A 25,567-nucleotide genomic window follows, 5' to 3' on the forward strand; every position below is an offset into this window, starting at 1 on the left:
TTGGCCAAAAAGAAAGGCCAAAGTTGGAGATTTTGTGTCGACTATCACGACCTTATCAAATACCAAAGAAGGATGTTTACCCTCTTCCGCGAATTGATGACGTGCTTGACTGCTTGCATGGTGCCAGCTATTTTTCTTCCATCGACATGCGTTCAGGCAACTGGCAAATTGCTGTCGACGAACGGCATCGCGAGAAAACCGCATTTGTCACCCCCGACGGACTCTTATCAATTCAAGGTGATGCCATTTGGACTCTGTAACGCTCCTGCGACATTCGAGCGCATGATGGACTTACTCCTCCGCGGCTTCAAATGGACAACATGTTTATGCTACCTGGATGACGTCGTCGTTTTCTCTTCCACGTTCGCAACCCACCTTGATCGACTTTCTACGGTCCTGGATGTTTTCCGCCGCGCCGGTCTTCAACTGAACGCCAAAAAATGCAGCTTCGGCCGGCGCCAAATCAAAGTCCTGGGTCATTTGGTTGACGCAAATGGTGTGCATCCCGACCCTGACAAAGTTCGAGCCGTGCGCGACTTCCCTACCCCACGTAGCTCAAGTGACGTGCGAAGCTTCCTTGGCCTTTGTTCCTACTTCCGCCGCTTCATTCGGAACTTCGCAGACATCGCTCGTCCGCTAACCTCTCTTCTGCAAAAAACGTACCTTTCACATGGCGTTGTGACCAAGCCTATGCCTTTACGACGCTGATTTCCGCCCTCACCACCCCACCTGTTCTGGCGCACTTCGATCCTTCTGCACCTACCGAACTGCGCACCGACGCTAGCGGACATGGTATTGGTGCTATCCTTGCCCAGTCCTAGCATGGTTCCTCCCGCGTCATTGCTTATGCCAGCCAACTTGCTTTCTTCCTCTGAGCGCAATAATTCAATTACAGAGAGGGAATGCCTTGCACTTGTTTGGGCGCTGACCAAATTCCGCCCTTATTTATTTTGCCGTCCTTCTGTGTAGTGACTGATCATCATGCTTTGTGTTGGCTGTCCTCACTTAAGGACCCCAAACGAAAGAACCGGAAATGGACATGGAAAAGTCCGAAAGGGGGAGACTAAAAATGAAATCGACTTCATATTGTGTTCAACCCCCGCCATTATGCAAGATGTAGAGATAATGGGGAAAGTTCGATGCAGTGACCACAGGATGGTGAGGTCCCGAATTAGCCTAAATCTGAAGAAGGAACGCAACAGATTAGTAAGAAAGAAACCCATCAACGAATTAGCGGTGAGGGGGAAGGCAGAGAGTTCAGGATCTCGCTACAAAATAGGTATTCTGCTCTAACCGAGGATGGCGACATTACCCTAGAAGCAAGGAACAATAATTTCAGAGATATCATTACTGAGTGGCCGGTAGAAGTAGGCGGTAGGACAGTTAGAGAGGATACCGGTAAGCTGTCTAAGGAGACGAAAGATTTGATTAAGAAACGCCAGAGAATGAAAGCATCCAATCCAACAGACCGGATCGAATTGGCCGATATATCAAAGCTAATCAATAAGCGCAAGGTGGCCGATATAAGGAAGTATAACATGGAGAAAATTGAGCATGCTGTAAAGGACGGGGGAAGCCTTAAAGCGGTAAAGAAGAAATTGGGCATAGGCATAAAGCAGATGTATGCGATAAGGGACAAGGCGGGCAACGTCGATAGTCAAAGTAGCCGAGGAGTTCTATACAAATCTCTACAGTAGCCAAAGTAGTCAGGACCGTAATGAGATTGGCGGTAGGGAAAAACATTCAGACGTTTCACCGGTGACGAAGGATGAGGTCAAGAAAGCATTAGAAACTATGAAAAGGGGGAAATTAGCTGGCGAGGATCAGATAACTACTGATTTGCTGAAGGATGGGGGGGATATCGGGTTAGAAAAACTGGCCACCTTGTATGCGCAGTGCCTGGTGTCATCGACGGTACCGGAACCATGGAAGAATGCAAACATTATCCTCATTCATAAGAAAGGGGACTCTAAGGACAATAAAAATTACAGACCAATCAGCTTACTGTCTGTTCCGTATAAAGAATTTACTAAGGTAATCGCTAATAGAATCAGGACAACCTTATACTGCAATCAAGCAAAGGATCAAGCAGGTTTTCGGAAACGGTACTCTACTATCGATCATATCCATACCATCAATCAGGTGATAGAAAAATGCTCGGAATATAACCAGCCCTTATACATAGCATTCATTGATTACGAAAAAGCATTTGACTCAGTTGAAACCTCGGCGGTGATGCATGCATTACGAAATCAGGGGGTAGATGAGCCGTACGTGAAAGTGCTGGAAGATATATATTGTTACGACGTTTATTTACACAGATGGTAGGATACGCTGGAGATTAGCACACCACAGCGGACAGACCCAGCTTCCTCGTCCTCTTCTGCTTATTCCACCAAGCCTCATCTTCCTTCAATAAGGACCGCGGGAAGTGCGTGACACTGCCCCCTTCGCAGACGATGCCCGCCGGGCGAGTCAAGGTTCGTCACGTTGATAGAAGGGCTTCATGCAAGCCACGTGGACTACTTGAGTCTTCCGAGAACGACGCCCTTGGGTGGTCACGCGAGAGACTACAAAGTTTACTGCGCTGAGGCGTTCCAATACAACGAAAGGGCCAGTTGTCGTAGCGTTGCTTGTAGCGTTCCTGGGAGGCTAGAGTGCGAAGTCTAGCGAGTCGACGAGCTTCTTCAGCCAAACAAAGAGTATGCGCTAGTGAAGTTTCAGCAGGGAGTGAGAAAGGCAGAAACATGTCCAAAGTGCTTCGTGGAGGTCGTGCATAGAGAAGAAAAAACGGACTGTAGCCTGTCGTTTCGTGCTTAGCAGTGTTAAATGCGTATGTTATAAACGGAAGGACTTCATCCGAGTTTTGTGGCGGGAGTCGACATACATTGCGAGCATATTGCTAAGCGCCCGATTGGTGCGTTCGGTAAGACCATTTGTTTGTGGGTGGTAAGGAGTTGAATGGCGAAATCGGGATGAACAGAGGCGAAGAAGTTCTTCTACAACTTCTGCCGTAAACTGTCGGCCACGATCGCTTATTAACACACGAGGAGGCCCATGTCGACGAATGCTGGACCGTAGTAGGAACGCCGAGACATCAGAAGCAGTGGCTGACGGTATAGCAGCAGTTTCACATTACCGCGTAAGGTAGTCTACGCACACTATGACCCAGCGGTTTCCGTTGGAGGAACGGGGAAACGGTCCTAGAAAATCAATTCCTGCCTGTTCGAATGGGGTTCGTGGTGGCGTTATAGGCTGAAGATGACCCGGCGGTGAGCAGGTTGGGTGCTTGAAACGCTGGCACTGGAGGCAGCTGGCCACATAACGTTTAGTAGTTTGACGCATCTTCGGCCAATAAAAACGTTCCTTAGTCCTGTGCAATGTCCTCGCGAAACCCAAGTGTCCAGCTGTGGCATCGTCGTGCATTACCCGAATAACCTGACACCTAAGACTTGTAGGAACTACCAGAAGAAGCCGCGCACCTACTGGCGAATAGTTCTTCCTGTATAGTACACCGTCACGAATGCAGAATGAGGTCTTAGGGTTCCGGGAACTTGCTGCCTCAAAAAGCGGCGCCAACTCGTTGTCGTGCCGCTGCGCAATCTTGAATTCGCCAACATCAGGGAAACTTGTAGAGATAGCAGCTATATATTCATCCAGGACCTCATTGTCGCAATCAGTAGTTTCAAGTGGCAACCGTGACAAGCAGTCAGCATCACCGTGCTTACGACCACTCTTAAAAGACACATTAAAATTGAATTCTTGAAGGCGCAAAGCCCACCGCGCAAGGCGTCCACAGGGGTCACGATGGTTTACAAGCCAACATAGGGAATGATGGTCCGTCACAATTTTAAATGCACATCCATAAAGATATGACCTAAACCGTTGCACACCGAATAGAACAGCTAAGCATTCCTGTTCAGTTACAGTGTAATTACGCTCAGCCTTGCTCAAAGAACGGCTTGCATATGCAACGACATGTTCATCGCCATTGTGGCGCTGTATTTGCACAGCACCAATTCCAACTGCGCTGGCGTCAGTGTGAAGTTCTGTTGGAGCTGATGGACAGAAGTGGCGTAGTACTGGTCCTGATGTCAAAATAAACTTTAACTGACGAAAGGCGGAGTCACAATCGGCAGTCCACTTGAAAGGCACATCTTTTTGCAGAAGACAAGTAAGGGGATATGCTAGATCAGCAAACTTCGGAACAAAACGCCGAAAATAGGAGGAAAGCCACAAAAAACTCCTGAGCTGTTTTAACAATTTCGGCGGTTTAAAACAAGTGACAGCTTCGATCTTTTTCGGATCAGGCCTGATTCCATCCTTGTCTATCAGATGTCCAAGTACCACAGTCTGGCATTCCCCAAAACGACATTTCTTGGAATTGAGTACCAGACCAGCTTTCTCAATACACTCCAAGACAATCTCTAATCGACTGTTGTGTTCATGAAAAGTTGTCCCGAATATCACTACATCGTCCAAATAACACATGCAAATGTGCCACTTCAGCCAGCGCAAAATTGTATCCATGAATCTTTCGAACGTGGCTGGAGCGCTACATAATCCAAACGGCATCACATTAAATTCATACAGCCCGTCTGGGGTGATGAATGCCGTCTTTTCTTTATCTTCCGGGTGCATGGGGATCTGCCAATAGCCTGATCGCAGGTCGACTGAGGAAAAATAGGAGGCGGAATGTAAGCAATCAATGGCGTCATCAATACGTGGCAGGGGATACACGTCCTTCTTGGTAACAGTATTCAGACGTCGATAATCAACACAAAATCGCCATGTGCCATCTTTCTTTTTGACTAGAATCACAGGGGCAGCCCGCGGACTGGACGATTCCTGTATGATGCCCTTATGCAGCATGTCACGAACTTGTTCTTCGATTGTTTGGCGCTCTGATGGGGATACACGATAAGGCTTCTGGCGGATTGGATTAGAAGTTCCTGTATTGATTCGGTGCTGAGTACGGGAAATGGGAATCCGTGGTGGCGAGTCCCGAGAGAAATCGACAGCCGCAGTATGTTTCGCCAGAACTTCCACTAAACTGTAACGGTCACTTGTTGGCAGGGATTTGTTAATCATGGCAAGAAAGTTTGTCTCATCTTCTTCTAAGCATGCGGTAGGCTGGGAATTGTCTGTGCTGAGCACGGCCACTGATTTAAAAGTGTCTTCGTCAAAGTTGGCAAGTTTTAGACCACGTGGTAATACAACAGGTTCGTTAGAGCAGTTAGTCGTCCACAAAGAAGAATGGCCATTCATGACTGAGATGATGCAGCGGGGAATCAGAATACTTTTCTTCGCGCAGTTTAGGGGGAGTGGTTCAACAACAGCGTCGAACGCATCACTGGCACAGCTGGAACTAACAACTCGTATAAACTCTGCTGACATTGCAGGAATGACTATGTCTTCCGAAACCGAAAGCGTGCTAGGATGGGTCCGCGAATTTTCACGCAAAGCAGATTCAATTCGAGTGCTCACAGAAATGTCTCCATTGCGAAAGTCGAGAGTGGCCCCACATTGCTCCAGAAAATCGAGTCCAAGAATTACGTCATGCGTTGATCGAGTAAGTACTGCGAATTCAGTTCGGAATGTGTGGCCGGCGATAACAAGCTTCACGGAACAGACTCCAAGTGGGTTAAACGGTTCGCCACCAACACCACATAATGTTGTCGCACTATCCCAAGCAAACATAATTTTACGACCAAGGCAGTTTTTAAAAGCGAGACTTATAATAGAAATATTTGCACCTGTGTCCAACAACGCCATAGCACGTGCACCGTCCACAAACACTTCAATTCGGTTTTTTAACATCGAAATGGGCAGAGGCATGGGTAAGCTAGAATCATTTGCGACCTCACCTCCATCGGCCGCACTCACTAGTTTCCCGGAGGTGGCGACCTTCGTCGGGGAGAAAGAGAGCGTCGTAGGCGCCGAGATGGTGGTGTCAGGCTACGGTCAGGGGCCGGTGATTCGTTTCGGTTCAGCACCATTCTGCGTTCTTGTCGGCTAGCTGTTGCACTGTACTCATTCCGGCCAGGTGTTCTATATGAATCATCATTGTGAGCAGGAAGCCTTGTACGGGAGTTCACCCACTGTCGGCGATACTGCTGGTACGGACGACGGTTGCGGCAAAAGCGGGAAATGTGGCCGATCATTCCGCAGGCATAACACACTGGCGGCTCACGTTCGTTCGATGAATAAGGCTCATCGTCGCTTGTATTAAACGTTTCATGCTCTGGATGTGGTCGACGAGGAAAACGAGAGTGCTCGCTGTTGTAGGCGTTGATGGTAAGAGGTTGGATGTTCGGGCGATGAGCAGCAGAGTATCGGGTGTCCGAAGGAGACGTAACAGAGCGAGCACAACAGGTAGAAGATGGGCTATTGTCTGACGAAGAGGTGCCACTGTAGACTGATCTGACGTGGCCCCCAATATCTTGATGCCTCCGAAGCTCTTCGCGGACGATCTGGCGGATTGTATCTGCCAGGCTTGTCGTTTCAGACACATCCACACTAGCGACAATTGTCACATTAGGCAGCCGACCAAACTTCGGAATGATACGGCGTCGCTTCAAAGATTCAAACGTGCGGCAGTATCGTGTTACATCAGCGGTGGTATTCAAATCGTCCCTGCAGATAAGAAAGTTGTACACGTCTTGCGCTATTCCTTTCAGGAGATGACCCACTCTGTCTTCCTCAGTCATCCGAGCATCGACTATTCTACACAGCTTGAGGACTTCTATGTAAGTTGTGCGGTCTCCCCCGGTACTTGCGCTCGTTGAGCCAGAGTCTGTTCGGCGCTCTTTTTTCGAGCATCGGCATCACCAAATCCCGCTCTCATTTCTTCCATGAAGCAATCCCAGGTGGTAAGAGATGCTTCATGATTGTCAAACCATGTTAGCGCAGTTTCTTCAAGAAAAAAATACCGCATTCGCCAACTTGGTAGTCGCATCCCAGCGGTTGTATTTGCTCACCCGATTGTAGTGGGTGAGCCAGTCATCCACGTCTTCCCCGGGCTTGCCATAGAAGTGCCGGGGTTCCCGATAAGGCTGTGCGGTGGTCGGATGAGCTGCTGGTGTGGGCTGCGTTGAACCATCTGCTTGCGCCATCTCCGTCCGAAGGGGGGTTAGCCCAGCAATTCTTCTGCTCCGGCGAAGTAGGAGAGGTTCCGTGGTGATCTGTAGCCCGCAAACTCCACCACACTTGTTACGACGTTTATTTACACAGATAGTAGGATACGCTGGAGATTAGCACACTACAGCGGACAGACCCAGCTTCCTCGTCCTCTTCTGCTTATTCCACCAAGCCTCATCTTCCTTCAATAAGGACCGCGGGAAGTGCGTGACAATATATATGCTGCACAGCAACCATAGTTCTGCATAAAGAAAGTAATAAAATTCCCATTAAGAAAGGTGTGAGACAAGGAGACACAATCTCCCCAGTACTATTCACAGCTTGCTTAGAGGAAGTATTCAGAGACTTGGAATGGGAGCAGTTAGGGATAAGGGTAGATGGAGAATACCTCAGTAATCTGCGATTTGTTGATGACATTGCCTTGCTAAGCAACTCGGGGGATGAACTGCAAATAGTGATTGGTGACCTAAACAGGAAAAGTAGAAAGGTAGGCTTGAAAATCAATATGCAGAATAAGGTAATGTTCAAAGCCTCGAAAAGGAACAGCAGTTTACGTTAGGTAGCGAAGTACTGGAAGTAGTAGGCGAATATGTCTACTTAAGACAGGTAGTAACCGCAGATCCGGATAATGAAAAAGAAATAACACGAAAAATAAGATTGAGGTGGAGCGCATTTGGCAAGCACTCACAGATTATGACTGACAGCTTACCGGTATCGCTAAAGAGGAAAGTATATAACAGTTGCATCTTACCTGTACTCACCTATGGGGCTTAAACCTGGAGGCTAACCAAGAGTGTTCTTCTTAAGTTGAGGACAGCCCAGAGGGCTATGGAACGGAAAATGGTAGGGGTAACATTAAGAGATAGGAAGCGTGCAGACTGGGTCAGAGAAATAACTCAGGTTACCGACATTCTAGTGGAAATTAGGAAGAAGAAATGGGCATGGGCAGGACATGTAGTGCGAAGAGAGGATAACCGATGGTCGCTTAGGGTAACAAACTGGACTCCAAGGGAAGGAAAGCGTAGCAGAGGGCGGCAGAAAGTTGGGTGGGCGGGTGAGGTTAAAAAGTTCGCAGGGTCAAGTGGATGCAGCTAGCACAAAACCGGGCTAAATGGAGAAATATGGGAGAGGCCGTCGCCCTGCTGTTTCTATAGTCAGGCTGATTATGATGATGATGATGATGATAATTTTCAACGGCTCAACTGATCAGCGTCCTAAAATACAAGGCCATGACATACCCAGAGTGGCAGAATATATCCTGGGGTATGGGTAAACGAAGGATTGGCATACATTGAAAATCATGAGCACTACAGTTACGGCAAAAGGGCGACGAAATTCCGGGATAATGAAGCATAGGGCATTGTGGGGATACAACAGGTATCAGATGTTGAAGGTATTTGCAAAGGAATTAAGGGGCCCGGGCTTACTTTCGGAATTGTGTGCCTAAAAACGGAGGTACAGTCGACTTTAGAAAGAAATCGGATAATCGTCGATGATAAGCACTAGGTGCCCACGGCTAAACTACAGAAAGGGCGGTAGAGGCTAGTATGGGCATCTTTTAAAGTACGGGAAGCTCAGAGTAAAATATTGTATGAGGAACATGTGAGGAAATTTGACAGTAACAGGTGGTCAGCAAAAGTATTTAAATACTTATACATAAAAAGCGTCGACTCACAATGGAGGAACAGATCTAGGAAACTAGGCAGTAAGTATGCTGGTCGCCAGGACGAAGAAATAAAGAGCGTTGAGCAAGTTTAACAAAACTTGAAATTGGGCTAGATAGTGCATTGCTTGACTAAATATAAAGCGCACAGGAAACACACACAAGAGAAGCAGACACAGGACATGCGCTAACTTTCATCTGATTATATCTGCAATTTCAGCAAATATATGCCGAAAAAGAGACATGCGCAGTACATACCAATAGCAAAAAGACTGAATTCAAAACAAGGAATATTGCAAAGCACGATGAAGAAAACTGATCTATGCGTTCCAGAGGCGTACCCACGTATCGCTAACACACCTATCTCCCCTTTTCCCGATATGAAATGCTTCCAAAAGTTCACGCGCTGTCTTATCCCGGCCTCTGCCCAGAATCCTAATATCACCTAGTCGCGGCCACACGCAGTGCATTCCGCGCAATGTGCTGCCAAACGTGTCACTCCACCCCTTAAAGCCCGCAAATGATCTCCTGCCCGGTCATTAATACAGCGCCCGGTCTGGCCTATGTTGGCCTTTTTCAGGTCAACGGGATCTGATATACGACCCCCAAGCAGCATTGACATACCGCTTAGCATGTTTCTTCCTACAACCGCTCGGTTTTTCAACACGCGGAATGCGTGAGCAAAGCTCCGCCATCATCTTCGGAGCGGAGAACACCACCGGCACGCCATGTCTGTTCGCCACTTTCTTCACGTGGTGGGCAACCTTATGCAAATACGGTACCCCAACAGGTTTAGCCGTATTTCTCTCCAGAGCAATCTTCTTCCCAAACATGGCTCGCTTGGTTTTCTGAAGCAGGGCTTCCGTCACTGACATAATCAGCGCGCAGGAGTAACCAGCAGACAGCAACCGGTGTATTTGCCTATTAAAACTAGACTGCACAGCATGCGGGCAGGACCTGGTGAGGGCAGACCCCAAGCATTGGCTAGCGATAGCTCTCTTAACAGTTTTAGAATGCAATGATAAGTAGGGCAAAAGTCATTTCTGCACCCGCGGAGCGTACAACCAACAAACATGACCATTCCCTAAAGTAATGGTAATGTTTAAAAACACATAAGTGCACAGATGCGATGTACAGATTACACGCACCGCTTCTGCGCACAGATTTTTGCTCCGTGAGTCCAGAAAGGTTTTCGGCCTAAAAAGCAAACGCGTTCCGCCTCGATGTTAACGTGCTTGCACACAGAACCCAGTAAAATTTTCGTTGACCGCGCGGACACTAGGAGAAAGCACCTAGAAAGGAAGCAAATGGCGCGCTCAGCGCCGGCGACCACGGCAGCAACATCTCCCGAACAGTGGCGCCCTCAGCAGAAACAGCGGCCGCAGCTGTAAACTGCCCCTGGACGCGCTTGTCCATTGACGGCGCCGCGACACTGCAGGGCCGCATCAAGTGAGCTTACATCGAGTGGCTGTGGCGGTGGAGAACGCAGAAAGGTCCTTCGTATGCCGGTGTTAGTGGTGTTCGAACAGCATCACAGCGCAAAAAAACATGGGTCGAAGTACCCAGGTCAGGGTGCAAAAAATGGTATGGTGGTGGTGCGGACGCCGTGGAGTAGGCCGGAGGTCTTTAACACAGCCCAACAGAAGTTGAAGGAATTCTTTGGGACTAGGTGTGATGTGAAGAAGTCTCCTGGAAGACGCAGACACTACCATACACCAGCTGTGCAGCTGAGCACTGTCTTTCCGCATAACGGCCCATAGACCAAGGAGCACAAGGGGAAAGGAGTTGACCCAGCGACGCAATTGAGGCGAGCAGTTAGGGCGGCCTTCAGTTGGCGGTGAAGGCGTTCCACCATGCCGCTGACACACGGGTGACAATCAGGGGTGCGGCAGTGCTTGGTGTCGAGGATATAACAAAGGGAAACAAACAGGGAGGACTCAAACTTGCGGCCACGTTCGGTTGTCACGATGCCAGGTCAACCAAATCGTCACGTTTCATAATCTAAAAGTTTGTCATTGTTATTAGCATCACACTTTTCTCATTTTGTATGCTTTTCTGTTTGAGCAGCTGCGTTCTGTTAGTGAATTCTCCTAATAACGCATCAAACGCTGTCCACCGTACGCCTTGTAGGGGGCATGGACCTCGTCAAGTCCATCTAGGGTGTTTTGTCCGTGCTCCTAAGCATCGTAGGATATTTGAAGAAATTGATTTCATTTAAGATGCCCACGCAGAGATGAAGGCGTGGTAAACAGTCTCCGCGGTGATGTCAGGAATAAGGACTGCCTCCGGCCAGCGTGTGAAGTGGTCGACCATGGTGTGGATATAACGGTAGCTTCGAGACACGGAAAGGGAGCCCACGATTAGATATGTAAACGACGTTCAGGTGATAGGAAGGCCTGAGAAGGCGTCTCGGTATGATGGTAGACCTTGGTCGTCTGGCAGGGCAGACACAAGTGCGCCCAAGTGGGCACATCAGCGTTTATTCCGAGCAAAACATAGCGCTGGGTGAGGATTCGCTGAATAGTCCGAATGCCTGGATGGCAGGTCATGCAGAGATTGGAAGATGGGGCGACGTACCGAGGCCGGAAGAAAAGTGCGCGGAAGGTCTGTCTGTTGACACATCGCACCACAAAGGATCAGGCGAATAGGAATGGGGCACAAGCCATAGTCGGAGGAAACGGGAGTTCTCTAGAAAAGCGGCAAGCTCATGGTCATTCTGCTGGGCATAAGAGAATGGGACCCAGTCGACAGTAGGAGATAAGTGTCTACCGCGACAATACGAGGGAGGGTATAAGCGGCAGTGTTGGTGGCACCTTGCACCTAGCGAATGTCCGTAGAAAACTCCGAAATATAAGCGAGTTGCCGGAGTTAGGGGAGTTGGCGCGGAATACATACGCCAGAGGCTTATGGTCGTTCAGCACGTGAAACTGCCATCCTTCTACAAAATGCCGAAAGTTCTGTATCGCGGAGTAGATGGCCAGGGGCTCGCGGCCAAAGATGTTGTAGCGGCTTCAGCAGGAAGTAGCCTCCGAGAGTAAAAAGGCAATGTTCTCCACTCGAAGTTGATGTATTGCTGTAAGACGGCTCCTACGACCATGCCTGAGGCATCCCCCATCAATCTCGTAGGGGCTTTTCTGTGCAGATGGCCCTGAAGTAAGGCCTTCGCGACTGCTTGTTTTGCTGCAGTAAACGCGCCCAGAGCTTCTGATGCCCAAGAAACGGCGTAGGAGCGGCCAGCGATTGACGGCAGGAGGTCATTGGCGAGTGAAGCAGCTCTGCACAGTGTGGGATCAAGTGCCTGAAAAAATTTTCCAGCCTCAGGAATTGCCATAAGTGGCGCAGTGTCGTAAGCTGGGGGATATTGATAGCCTGGAGGGTGCACGCGAGAGAGCGGATACCCTTCGAAGATATGTGACGACCCAAGAAGTGGATGTCAGAAGTACCAAGCAACCTACTTGGAGGCGTTCATAACTAGACCGTACTGATGTAGGCGCTTGAAAAGAGCACGTAGGTGTTGCTCATGATCTTCAGGCGTAGGGCTGGCGATGAGGACATCATCCAGGTACGCGTAGACAGGCGGCAGGACCAGCATGTCCTCAGCCATGAATCGCTGGAATATCTGAGCCGAACTGCGGAGTCTAAAGGCACCTGCAAATACCCAAACAAAGCAAAGGGCGTCAAATGGAGGTCTTAGGTATGTCGGCGGGTTCAGTGAGAATTTGGTAATACGCCTTCACGAGGTCAACTTGGCCAAAAACGGTGCAGCCGGAGAGGCGCGGCGTATATTCCTGGATGTGGGGCAGCGGCTAGCTGCCGTGGACAGTCTTAGCATTCAACGCCGGATAGTCACCACAGGGATGCCAGTAATAGTGATCGGACTTGGGTACTAGATGCAGCGGTAACGCCCACGCGCTTGAAAACCGGCGTATAATGTTGAGCTGCAGCATGTGGTGAAACTCAAGTTTGGCGATAGCGAGACAATCTAAAAACAAGCGGCGCGGTCGAGCAGCTGTGGGTGCACCTCGGGAGATGACGTGGTGTGTCACCATATGTTTCGGTACCTGAGTGAGGCTGTATGGCTTTGTCAGAACACACGCTGCCGTTGGTGATCCCGGCGGGCGTTTCCAGACCCCGAACAGGGTGGTGTACACTTTGTGAGCCGGATGTTGAAAACGCCAGTGGCACCAGCAGAGAGCCGGTAGGCTGGGACTCCGAGCTTGATGTGTGTGCTGAAGAGAGCGATGATCGAGGCGAGGCGGCCGGATCTTCTGCGGTGTGCGGCGACTGAGGCGGAAAGCTTGTCGAGACGGGACTCCAGGCTCGAAATCACCCGGTCTGTAGGCGGCAAAACAGTTGTGACAGATGGGGAGGTCGCCTCATGAATGTTATCGGCGAGCTCAGCCAGGCGGTTGAGGTTGACATCACCGGCCACCGCAAGGGCGAGGTGGATGGGCTGGGAAAGGCATTGGAGGAAAAGCTGTCGAAGCAACGCTGAGTGGTTGGAGGTATCGTTCTCACCGACAAGCTGGCGCATCCGGTGCAGAATCTGGGAAGGGCGTCGATTGCCAGTCTTCCTCCCTAGCGAGCTTCTGGAGGCGGCAGCGCTCCAACGGCCTAAATCTCTCCAGAACCTTGATTTTCAGGTGCTCATATGATGTATCTCTTATGGGGCGGGGAGAACGTGGGAGAGCTCGCCGGCAACGTCGGGAGGAAGGCTCGAGGCGCCATAGACGTTATCACGTCGTCTCCGAGGTGATGCTGGCAAGGAATGTGTGTGCATCGATCTGGTGGAACCAAACTTCAGGGTTCTGGGGCCGAAAGGTGGGAGACGAACCTACACTCACGAGACGTCCTGCGGACGTGAGGCCTGTTCGCGGATGTTGCAGGATCGGTCATTTCGCGTCCAAGATCATTCGATTAAGTCCTAACTCCTCGGCAGCGAAGGAACAAGACTGCTGTTGATTAGCCCCAGAACAAGACTGCTTGCAGAGGCTGTAACAGCCATGCCCAGGCGCTGTCTCAATTTTCTTCGCCGGACGGTGCTCGATATCCGGGTTCACGGCACCACCCAAGAGGGCTCTACACTCGAAAAGCCTTCCAGTTTCATAGGTTTATCTAGAGTCAAAAAAGGTTACCACCATTCAGGCGTCGTTTCGTGGGCAGTCACAAAGTGCGACTCACGCGATCACACCGTTAGAGCATTCATTCACTTTATTGTTTCACTGAAGGCATTACTTACGCAAATAAGTCAACCTTTTAGCTTGTTTGGGTGTACTCAATGCTTAGTATCCCGTTTAATTACATTTTGCTTTGCCTATGAAGGAATGCTACGCCTCAGTGGTCAGCTGGGACGGACTTTAATTCACTCAAATATTCTCATAGGAAGGAGCCTCCCCTGGCCGTCTGGTATTACAGTGCGCGTAAGATTTTAATGAAGCGACGCTCTCAGCCTCGGAGAGTCATGTGTGAACAAGTCTGCATCGCCATATACCCCGCTGACAGAGAAGAGGTGAATTATTGCTTCTGCACTTCTACGGCGAAAACACAACTGTTACTTTCTCATTCAATTGTTTGCATAGTTTGTAATGGTACTCTCGTTACTACATTGAACATGTCTTTCTCTCAATTTGACAAAACCTTCAACCTCCAGCTCAGTGTATGCGTAGTCGACGCATAACAAAAAACGATAGTTTTGCTCTACAATCCAACAATTTTGCTCCTAATGAAAATGCTCAGTAGTAGTATACACATGAGCGCGCCACTCTTTCTTAGTGATATCCTTGGGGAGCTGCTTGGCTCATTTTTTATTCAACGGATGTAACGCGGAAATACAGAGTACACCGAAGATAGAAGCGCAGTCACAGCTCTCTCCACAGCTTCACCAATAATAGAACCTTTGTTTTGGGCCAGTTCGTAATAACTTTTCGAAAACATAGCGCAAGAAAGACACGGACGACTTTTTTGTGTTATGTTTTCGAAAAGTCATTACCAACTAGCCCAAACGCAGCTTCTGTTGCATCACATTTCCCCTACATTGGGCTCTTTCCCACCCTCTCATGCCACTGTGAATCCTGCGATCGACTGTGTCAACCTCATCGCTTCAACCACAAGTCAGTCAAGAGTGCTGGCGTTTTACCTGAAACGCCGACTTGTCCCTTGGGAGGTGCATGTCTTATTCGGAGCCGTGCCACCATCTTGGGGACATTCCCGGAGAACCTGCAAGATTTTGAAAAGTTAGTGCTGAAGACAAATTGGGCTCTAACATGATTGGATCGGAGTCGTTGTTTTTGAACAGCGAACGGGAGACGCTAGGAAGCTAGCGGAATATCAGAAGCAAAAAGCGCAGACGACTGAGTTCTTGTGGCAACGAGAGCGTATTCGACTACCACAAGCAGATAAGTTAACAAAAGGTGCAGGAGAAGACGTCCCCGTTCTGGGAGACGCTGTCATTTCCCCTGAAATACGGAGTATTTTAGGATAGGTGCGAAGTTTGCATACCAGCCCCCAGTGAAAAGGCAAACAATGATCGCGTTGGTCCGGCAAACGGCAGCAAGGGCCGCAGAATGATCGCGTTGGTCCGGCAAACGGCAGCAAGGGCCGCAGAAAAGAGCAAGAGCGGCTTATTGAAGATGGAATAGCCTGCCTTAAAAATAATGAAAGTGAATTGACCACTAAGACACCACCGTTTCAAAAACGTGGTCTCTTATCTGCTGCGACAGAATCTAGCAGCGTTGCAATGCGACAAAGAAGGTGGCTTTGCCATCACACCTGCAAGCTTGTTTCAAGAAAAAGCCCTCTCTGCCATTCGTAAGAACTTTAAGAAAGTCAAGTTTGACCCGAAGTGGTGTCGACGTGTCGCAATTCGTCTGCTTGAAGAACTGGGCCTTGAAACCTTGAAGAAAGGAGTGGACAAGACAAATACAGGGTCACTAGAAGTGTTTTACACCGCCAAAACACACAAACCAGAATGCCTTTTCAGGGTCATAGTATCCGAGAATGGCACATGGCAAAAGCTCGTGAGCTCTTACCTTCAGCGACACCTTAACACTTGGAAGACTGAAGATCCGTTCCTGATCCGCAGTTCCAGAGATTTGGTCGACAGTTTCGAGCAGAATTCCTACTGCGCAGTGAGTGGTTTTTCAATTGACATAGAAGAACTATTCAGTGCCTTATGGAGAGTTGTTCAAGGTGCTCCGTGATACGATTTCTGAAAGCGGGGAAATAGCTTTCCAGAACGGCGCGGGAACCAGCAGTGATTCGTTCCTTACCCTCTTGTAGTTCTACCTTGCATCAACAGCTATCATTTCAGAGGGCTATTTCTATATTCAAAAAAGAGACATTTGTATCATTCTTCGGTTGCACTTGTGTTATGCAACATATTTTTATCCACTGTTGACAAGCGCATTCAAGCCAACCTTTCCCACCATCCTTCTGTAAAAGTGTTCAGATACGTTGAGGATTTCTTAGTTATTTTTAAAAAATGCCATGCGAAAAAATGTGATTCTCTCATGGAAGTGCTGAGCATTTTTTCTGAGCACGGTGCCGTGTTAAATTTCACTTGGGAAACATCTACAGATGGCCGCATGCAGGTCTTAGATATTGAATTGAATTTCACTGGCAGTAGTATGTGCTGGATGTACCGTCCACGAAGCAAAAAGCGTCTGTTGCATTTTGACAGCGCGCACTCAAAGGTTGTTAAGCGGCGGATCGGGTCTTCCTGTCTTCACGGAGCTGTTACTATATCCGGCACGCATCGCATAGCCGATAGCATTCAAGATCAGTTCAGACGTCTTCTAGAGGCAGGTTTCCCCGTGGACGTCGTACTGGCAGTTTGTGAGAGTGTTTTGCAAAAACTGAAATCCCCAAAGGGTCACGGTATTGCGCAGGGAACAGAAGTTAACAAAAACAAGACTCCTGTTCAAGAAATGCCATATTTTCAAAGGTTTTCGCATAATTTCAAAAAGCTGGCAGCGCATTATAAAGTAAAAGTCGTTTTCTCTGCCACATGCATACTTTCCCTCATCAGCACTAAGGAAGGGAAAGAATGAGATGCTTGCACGACGAAACATCAAACGAAATTCACGGTATGCAAGGCTGACGTTGTGTACAGGATTCCTATCGGCTGTGCGCTTAATTACATAGGCCAGACAGGAAGATGATTTAATAAAAGGGTGAGAGAGTATAGGTTATGCATACGGAAAAATGAAGAAGTAACTTTGCCGACCTCTCTAAAGCATGTGAAATAGAGGGAGATAATGGATGCTATTCAAAGATGGATAATACAGAATTTATACGATCCGCTAAAGCGAAAACAGAGCGCGAAGTAATGGAGGCGTATTTCATAAGAAAGGCCGGCCATATGTGCGTCAGCACGCCTTCTATAAATTTACTGGGCAGTGAGGTTGAATTCCTGGACGGACATCTGTCGGTGTTAACCATTTCTTCAACGGTGTTTCCCTCAAGAAATTTTCCCTTTTTTAAAGTAGGAATATCTTCAATATTCTTTTTCTCATAATCAATGCTTTTATGGCTTTACAATTAATGTTTTATATCTTTTAATTTTCCCTTTTGTTCTTAATCTTCTTAAACGCATATCTATTTCGACCCTTGGTAGTTTTGTCCCCTCGGTGCCGTGATGTTCTTATTTTCTTTTCTTTTCCACGTGCTGTCATCTTGATTTTGCTATTCTTTGCGCCTGCTCACTGACTCATGGTGGTCATTATCAGCTCCTATATTTTCGACGTTGGTGCGTTTCCTAAAATAAAGTTGTACGTTAGCGCCTGTCCTGTTACTTCTATGTCATCCGTTTCTTCTTTGCTCTATGTTTTCGAAAAGTTGCGGGCCGGTGAAGCGCAATGCAGCAGGTGGTGTAGACGCTTTCCGACATTCTACCTGTCCTATAGAACTTCGAGATTCAGCGGACATTGAGACTCTGAGCGTATAGGGCCCGCCACTTAGTATTCGTGTACGTCAGTCGTCTAACTCTTCTTACAGACATGCGACAGCATTTTCGACAGATGAAAACGGCGCTGCAAATATGTCATCTTGAAAGTAGCAGCCCCTACAAACAAGAACATGAAGGGGACAGAAGCGCTTTCACGTCTTTCTTTTTTTTTTTTGGTGCTGCTACCTTCAAGATGACATCTTATGATCTTGCCCAAATCTCCATTGTTCTAAAATATACGTTGTTCACACTGAGGTTTTCCGTAGCTCGAAACGATAGTCAATGCTGCTACCCTCATTGACAGTCCAAAGCTGAACTGGATAGCTTTCAAAATTCATGAGTTTCGCCAGAGTTCGCCTGTGTGTTCTTACTATACCCTACGCCCCGCGCGTGCACTGTAAATGTTGTGCGCATACATTCTATAGTTGGCAAACGCACACCGGCTTCAGCAAAAGCATCCTTCCGTGGAAGCATCTTCACCGTCGAAGCTTGACAAGTGCATGACGTGTTGCAAACGCAGTTGAACGAGAACAGACTTGAAGGCTATTTGGTGCACACATTTTCCGGAAGATTAGCGTAGCAAGACATTGACAGAAAACACATTGTAGACAGGACACAGCACTGTGTCCTGTCTTCGGTGCGCCTGTTGTTCCTTGTCTCGTTACGCTGTGTTCAGCAGTTTTTCCGTTGCGCTCGCGTCAGCGTTCGGAGCTGCGGCCGATATCGCCGCTCCCTCCTTTTTCCCTTTCCCGTTCTCACGTTACGCATGCGTATAAAAATGCGAGCCTACTTCGAAAATAAACCGAGGTTTTGCTCTCTTCCTGACCGGCGTGGCTTATGTTCCTTGGCGCGCCGCTGGCGGCCGTGGCGATGTTACATTGGCGACGAGGATTGGCGACGTACAAGTCGGGAAAGAACTTAGCAGTGTAGATGTGTAAGCCAGTTTGTGTGACGTAAGGAAAATAAAACTGCAGCAGGCACAGGACGGAGGGTGGAGACAACACAGGGCGGTGTTGTCTCCACCCTTCAGAAGAACCCCAGCACCGAACTGCACCCTTGGAAGGCATGGCACATCTCAATATGCCAGACTTCGACGAAAGTACAGATAAGTGAAACCCATACCTTATCAAAGTTGAAGTGTACTTTGAAGCAAACGCCGTTGCAGATTCAGCAAAGAAGAAAGCATTGCTTGTGGCAGCATTAAGCACGAACACTGTCCAGATATTTGCAGGAATGAGTGAGTGAGTGAAATTTATTAACTGCCCAGGGATCTTTTTCTTTCTTCAGCCAAGGCTGACGAGCGGTTGGCGCCCCGAGTCCAGGGCACCACTGACTTTCGCCAGTTTGCGAGCTCTTGTGACCAGGCAGAGCTGAGCCTCCGGGTCAGAGCTGGCCAGCGAAGCCTCCCACTGTCTTTCATTTGGGTTTTCAATTTTTTGTAGTTGATCTGAGCTGCATTCCCATGTTATGTGGTACAGGGTAGGGGTCTTCCTGCACCACGGGCACTCGTCTCTGAATGTCGTGGGATGCATGATGTGTAATATGTGTAAATTAGTGAAAGTGCTCGTCTGTAGCCGCCTCAGATCTATGGCCTCCTCGTTGCTGAGCTTTTTATGCAGCTCCGGATATTCTTTCCGCAAGCCTCTGTAGTGTTGTAGGGTCAAGCGGAATCAGGTCCTCTGCCGTGAGACTATTGGGCGCACGTTTGATTGCATGTCCGTGTCTGCGTACAAATTCCCAGTGATCCCAGCATGCCCCGGAATCCACACTAGTGTTTCAGTGTATTGTTTTGTTGTCTCGCTTGTGGAAGTAAGGATTTGGTGCGCTACCTTAGATAATAAGTAGCTCCGCGAACGCCAAATGCATTGACATATGAAGAAGCAGTTGCAACCTTCAACGAGTATTACGGCCCAAATAAGAGCGAAATCACTGAAAGCTGCAAATGTTTTAATCGTTGCCAAGCCGAAGGAGAACCAATTCAGGCATTTCTGGAAGAAAAACGGCGAATTGCGGATAACTGCAACTTTGGAAGCAGTCTGGACCGGATGCTACGGGATCGTATTGTTTGCGGTGTGAGGTCGAGTGCACTACAGAAACGGCTCTTGTCTAGAAGGGACTTAACGCGACATGAAGCGGAGGCAATAGCAATGGCAGCGGAAGCCGCAGAAACCGATGTAAAAAGGATGAAGGCAGAGAAGACGCAAAGTAGAGGCATGCGGAAACGCCGAGTCTCGGTGTTACCGGTGCGGGCGGAAAGGTCATCTTGCGCGGAAGTGCCGAAGTCGTGTATCGCATGCAGACAAGACGCGGGCGGCGAGAACCAACATTTTGGCTGTCACAGAAGGCTCGTCGAGCGATGAAACAGAGAAGTCGCATATTTGGACACTAGCGTCTGAATGAAAAAAATTTCTGGATACACCTATTCGCAGAGTATTCTCGGGGGAGGTGTCGAATTGAGAATGGAGGTAGATACCGGGTCGCCAGCTTGCGTCATCCCTCGCGAAGTCTATGAGAAGTACCGCAAGCAGTGGCCAAGCCTGAAAGCTTTAAACATGAAGTTGTACTGCTACGTAGGCCGCCTCCCTGTCCTGGGAGAACTTCAGTTACGCGTCCGCTACCAAGGGGCGTCCGTGGACTGCCCTTTACCTGTGTTAGGTTGCGAGGGACCGAGCCTCTGTGGGCGTGACTTGCTTAATCTACTCAACAACGCAGGAGCTCCAATCTTGCAGATAGCAGCCCAAGACGTCTCGCCGGAAGACCGCAAAAGCAGCTATTGCATCAACAGTATTTTCGAAGACTACCAGGACGTGTTTTCTACCGATCTAGGCCTCATCAGTGGGACCCCCGCTAGTCTGCACTTAAAGAGGGAGTCATTCCCAGATTTTGTAAAGCCCGGCCCATTCCCTATGCCTTACGCGATAAAGTGACACTGGAGTTGGACAGGCTAGTTTCTAAAGGCATGCTGTCGCCAGTGAGGCATTCCGAAAGGGCAACACCAATTGTAGTTGTGCTAAAGAAAAACGGCACGGTCCGACTCTGCGGCAATTTTAATGCCACTTTGAACCCAACTTGTGCCACCGAGCAATATCCATTGCCCGTTATTGGTGACATGTTTGCCCGTTTAAGTGGTGGTGACTGTTTCGGCACGCTGGACTTGCGAGATGCATACAACCAAATACCACTTGACGAAGCGGTAAAGAATGTCTGCGCCATTAACACGCATAAAGGGTTTTTCTGTTTTAATAGGCTACCGTTCGGAATAGCATAGGCACCGGCAATTTTCCAGAGAAAGATGGATGAGGTGCTGGCAGGCCTACGGAGCGTAAAAGCTTATTTAGACAAAGTGCTTGTTTCAGAAAGAAAAAAACGACAGCGGTGAACGATTAAGAAGCGTCCTACAACGTTTCCGAGAACGCGGAGTGAAACTTAGATACGATAAATGCGAACTTCGCAGACCGGCTGTATTTTATCTCTGGCACCGAATCGACCGAGACGGTCTTCACCCGATAGAAAAGAACGTTGAAGCGATTGTAAAGGTACCAAGCCCGTGTAATGTCGCGGAACTGCTTGCATGTCTCGGAATGCTGACGTTTTACGCCAAGTTCCTGCCTAACATGTCGACTTCTCTTTTCCCGTTATATAGGCTGTTGGAAACGAATGCACGCTGGCGCTGGAAAGAGGAACAGGAATCCGCATTTAATCCGGCTAAACAAAGGCTTAAGGCTGCCCAGGTTCTTGTGCCTTTCGATACGAGAAAGGAATTGAAATTGGAATGCGACGCGTCCCCTCTGGGTGTGGGATCAGTTGTTTCACACAGTCGGGAACGTTCATATAGGCCAATTGGGTTCCATTCTAGAACATTACCACAAGCCGAACGGAACTATTCCCAACTAGAACGCGAGGCACTAGCACTCATTTCGGGTGTAACAAAATTTCGTGACTACCATCTAGGGCGAGAATTCACACTGGTAACGGACCACCAGACACGTCTGGGCCTGTTGAGACCAGATCGTCAGATACCAACAATGGGCGCCGCACGCATCCAGCGCTGGGCACTCTGCCTCAGGGCCTACCACTACAATTCGCAGTACACTCGGGGAAAGCAGATGCTCAACCCCGATGCCCTGAGCAGCCTACTACAATGAGCTCCGGAAGCTGTCGCGGATGGTGAACCTCCAGAATACCTCTTGTCCCTGGAAAGACTAGACGAAGGTGGTGTGACAACACGTGAGCTCATTGCCTTGACAGCGCCGACCCCGTTTTGACTGAGACCAAATGTCACGTTATGAACGGGTGGCCCAGAACCGCCAACTCATTACACCATTTCATAATGCCATTCTTTGACCGGAAGCTGGAATTGTCAGCAACGCATGAGCTAGTGTACTGGGGAACTCGTGTGGTAATACCGAAAGAAGTTCGTAACAGGGAGTTGCGTCTTCATCATGAGACGCACCAGGGATCGTCGGCTATGAAAGCAGTTGCACGTTCTCTGTTTTGGTGGCCAGGGTTGGATAAGGACATTGAGCAAATATCAGCTACTTGTCAGAACTGCCCGCAGAACCTGCAGATGCCAACAGCCGCTCCGCCAGTTAAGTGGCCATGCACCAATGAGTAGTGGTCACGTATTCACGTGGATTCTGCAGGTGCAATCGCAGGAAAAAATGATCCTGGTAGTGGTCGACTCGCATACTAAATGGATTGAAGCCATACCACTGGTGCATGCTGTCACGAAATCGGTGCACATTTTTATCAAGCCGGCGCGGCGCGAGGCCCGTGCGGCGCCGCATGGTTCCACAAAGTTCGAGAAAAGCCTCCTTCCCCGAGCGAGAGAGCGTGTAGCTCTGTACGCGTCGCCGTCGTCCCCTTTCTCATCACCCGGCGATCACGCAAACTCAGCCATCTGGAACATGCCAGACCTTTCCAGAACATTCTATGGGACCTAGCCAATGAGGACGCGCGGCTCGACGGGAAGAAAAGGGGGCGCTTTAATCAGCGAAGCTAAGTGTGTGTGCGCGCTAGCATTAGCGCGCCTTAACAGGCAGACGCGGCGCGCCCTATTTATTGAGGCCGCGCCGCTTGTGTGTAGTCAGTCAGTCAGTGTTTGCGACGTGTTCGCTTGTGCTTCGGCTGGACTCCCGGGGATCACCCGCTGCTGGCAAGCCCACGGACCTGCGAGGGAGCGGCGCTCGTCTTGCATGGCGACCACATCGTGACTCTCGAGGCGTCGGACTGCAACAGTGCCCGTTGAACAATTTGGCGTTTGTTCTTCTGACTCTCTCGTGTTTGATCTGTGATGTAAAACCTCTGTGTTATTGAATACCTCTGTAGTTGCATGCTTAGCGTTTGTTCTTTTCTGTGAACCTCTCGTCTGTGCAATTTTATTGTTTGTTTATTCCTTTGTATCGTCTCTTGCTGCATATCAAGTTTGTTTTGTTTGTTACTTCTGACTCCGACCCTTACTCTGGCTTGAACCGGTGACAGCTGGGCACCAAATGACCACCCCCTTCTGTCACTACATGGTAGTTGAATTCTGGCTGAGCTTGCCACGCAGGTCAAGGGCATCTCCTTTGCGACCGGAACAGCTACCCCCACTCACTCTACGGATGTCTGGGAGTGTGCGCACCGTTAAGGGCGTATCGTTAAAAATCCCTCTAAATATTAACGGCTGACACATGCCATTTTTAGTAGGTTCGGAGGCCTACGAATGTTAGTCTGTGACAACGGTACGCAATTTGCCAGCCAGGAATTTGCTACATTTGCAAAAACAATAATATAGAGCATCCATGGTGCGTCCCGTACCACCCTCAGTGGAATGTAGCCGCAGAAAGAGATTTGAGAACGGTGAAGGATGGACTTCGCAAAATCAAAGAAGGGAAGTTGGAGGAAAATTAGTACGACTGTTCAACTACCGCAGGACTCCGCAGAAAAAGGGAAAATCCCCCCGGAGATGCTTTTGGGTTACCAATTACGACCCCAACTGGACTCGTGTTTTCCTTCTACGCTTGCAGAGCCACCTCTGGGTCAAGACGCCTGGACACCACTGCTGGAGTCAAATATTTATGTGCGGAACTACGGTAGCGGGGACAAGTGGATATCGGGACAGCTCACGACGGCGTTCGGTTCCAGGATAGCCACGGTGTCAACCCCAATGGGCCTGGCCCGGCGACATGCAGATCAAGCTCGTTTGCAACGCGGCTGTACATCGGATGATCACCAGCTCGAAAGTTATTTGAGCGAGCAAAACCCCCAGTCAGCTCACCAACGACTGCGGACCATACTACGCCTACGACCTGCATTCCCAGCGGCTCAGACTCTCCGAAACAGTTTCCCAACGTCGCTTCTCCAGGTCAGCCTACGACCGAACCAGCACAGACAGAAAGCCACAAGAAGCCCCGAACAAGCCCTTAGGCGTTCTACGAGGCAACGCAGACCGGTACAGCGTTTAAAATTTTAGGGAGAAAGAAGTGGTGGCATATTCTGTTCAGCAGTTCTTCCGTTGCGCACGCGTCAGCGTTCGGAGTGGCGGCCGCTATCGCCGCTCCCTCCTTTTTCCCTTTCCCTTTCTCACGTGACGCATGCCTAAAAAGGCTAGCCTAATTCGCAAATAAACCGAGGTTTTGCTCTGTTGCTGGCCGGCGTGGCTGCTATTCCTTGGCGCGCCACTGGCGGCCGTGGCGATGCTACACTAACCTTCCCTCATCTCATCACCATCGTTGAAAACGCATGAAGCCTCTCCTGAAGCTTGTTTGTTTTCTGGGACGGCGATGGTATAACGGCGATATAACCTCCATTGTAATCCCGTCCCACACAGCGAAAAGCCATCGGCATGTTATTCCAGATGCTTCCAAAGCATAAGGCGCCCAAGACGACGATGAGGAAGCGGTAGTATGGAGCGCGGGAAATCCTCCAGCAGAATGATATCTCCACTTTCTGTGTGCATAGTGCTCATATCAAAGCGGATAAATTTGATCGCGGCGAAACATTGCAACCTCCGACTGGTTAATGTATCTTCTCTGCAACAACAATGGATGTAGCTAGTGTTTTATTACAAAGGTCATCGAAGCAATTATCGGAGCTTAGACAAGGAACAGACAGCTTGGACAGCACTGAGTTTCGAACTGGCTCGCTTTTATCACCAATGTGTTAGAAAAGAACGCGCACGTCAGCTGCATTCTCAGACGTGGAGGAGCTTCAACGATGTAGGCAAATACAGAGTCGAGGCCTCGCTTAACCTCGTTTATAACTTCCTGAAACGTTTTTCGCAGCTTTTTGCAATCCAAAAGATATCCTCACATACTCAAAAATGTCCTGTGCTGTTGCAATGACCGTTTTCAGAATATCGCCGGGCTTCACTGAGATTGATGGTAACCCTTCACAAAGCACCCCGCCGGGGTGGTGCAGTGGTAAGACGCCCGACCACTGTGCCGGAGTACCCGGGTTCGAACCCGACCTCGGTGGCTGCGTTTCGATGGAGGCGAAACGGAGTGGGGTCCGTGTGCTGTGCGATGTCAGTGCACGTTAAAGAACCCCAGGTGGTCGAAATTTCCGGAGTCCTCCACTACGGCGTCTCCCATAGCCTTAGTCGCTTTGGGACGTTAAACCCCACAAACCAACCTAACCCTTCACAAAGCGAATTCTAAAGGAGATTGTGCACGCAGCCAAATTTCATCTGAAGTCTTTCATGTGAGGAAGTGAATAGCAGTCTGGTCAAGACTGGGTATTGAGGGCACGATCATATCCGCAGTCTCCAGTCACCCGGATCTTTCTTCAGCGCCATGTGGAGTCGCGACGCCCAGTTGGCTGAGGAAGGGGACACGATT

At 49.2% G+C, this 25,567-nt stretch overlaps 1 pseudogene; it reads left to right on the forward strand.

Moving 5' to 3' along the window:
• Positions 1-19,593: 19,593 nt before the first annotated feature.
• On the forward strand, positions 19,594-24,201 carry LOC146187846 (uncharacterized; annotated as a pseudogene).
• The last annotated feature ends 1,366 nt before the right edge of the window (positions 24,202-25,567 follow it).

The sequence above is a fragment of the Amblyomma maculatum genome, chromosome 5 (assembly GCF_055883805.1).
Source record: "Amblyomma maculatum isolate TAMU_Amacu chromosome 5, ASM5588380v1, whole genome shotgun sequence".
NCBI classification, from domain to species: Eukaryota; Metazoa; Arthropoda; class Arachnida; order Ixodida; family Ixodidae; genus Amblyomma; species Amblyomma maculatum.